The sequence below is a fragment of the Penaeus monodon genome, chromosome 21, assembly GCF_015228065.2.
Source record: "Penaeus monodon isolate SGIC_2016 chromosome 21, NSTDA_Pmon_1, whole genome shotgun sequence".
NCBI classification, from domain to species: domain Eukaryota; kingdom Metazoa; phylum Arthropoda; class Malacostraca; order Decapoda; family Penaeidae; genus Penaeus; species Penaeus monodon.
The window spans coordinates 23,451,489-23,452,129 of NC_051406.1; positions in this window are offsets into that span (position 1 = coordinate 23,451,489).

Here is a 641-nt window from a genome sequence, read left to right on the forward strand (position 1 = left end):
CCTTTTACATTTAGTTACATCTAACATTCTTTCACGATATTTACATAACATACCAGATCATGTATTTACGTAATTTTAACATACGAGATCATTTATTTACGCATTTTCAATACTTGTGAAAAATAATCTCACAATATATTTCGCTAACACCTGTGTACACTCCTTTGCATTGACTGTCATGCACCGTATTGACCGCCCTGCATGCGTGACCGATGTTATATATGACGCATGGATTGGTCAGAGAAGAAAGAATAGATAAAAAGGGGGAGAGAGATGAAGGAGAACACGAAATTAAAAGATAGAGGCTGAATGAAAAAGGGTCCGAAAGATTCCTCGATGTGATGTCATAGATCAGGAGTAACATCTGTAGTTTTGAATATGACGTCATATTTCAGGAGGTACGCCACAGTCCCAAACTGCGACGTCATATTTAAGGCGTGATGTCACAGTCTTAAATTGCGACGTCATATTTCAAGCATGACGCACAGTTTCAAATGATGACGCCATGAACGATGTGTGACGTAAGCAAACCTCAACGTCGGGTTATGGCCTCCGAGAACGGCCGTCGACAGCATGTTTTATGGTGCATTATCTGGATTATAAAGTCAATGGTGATTGATCCGACGGTGATGGCAGAGCAG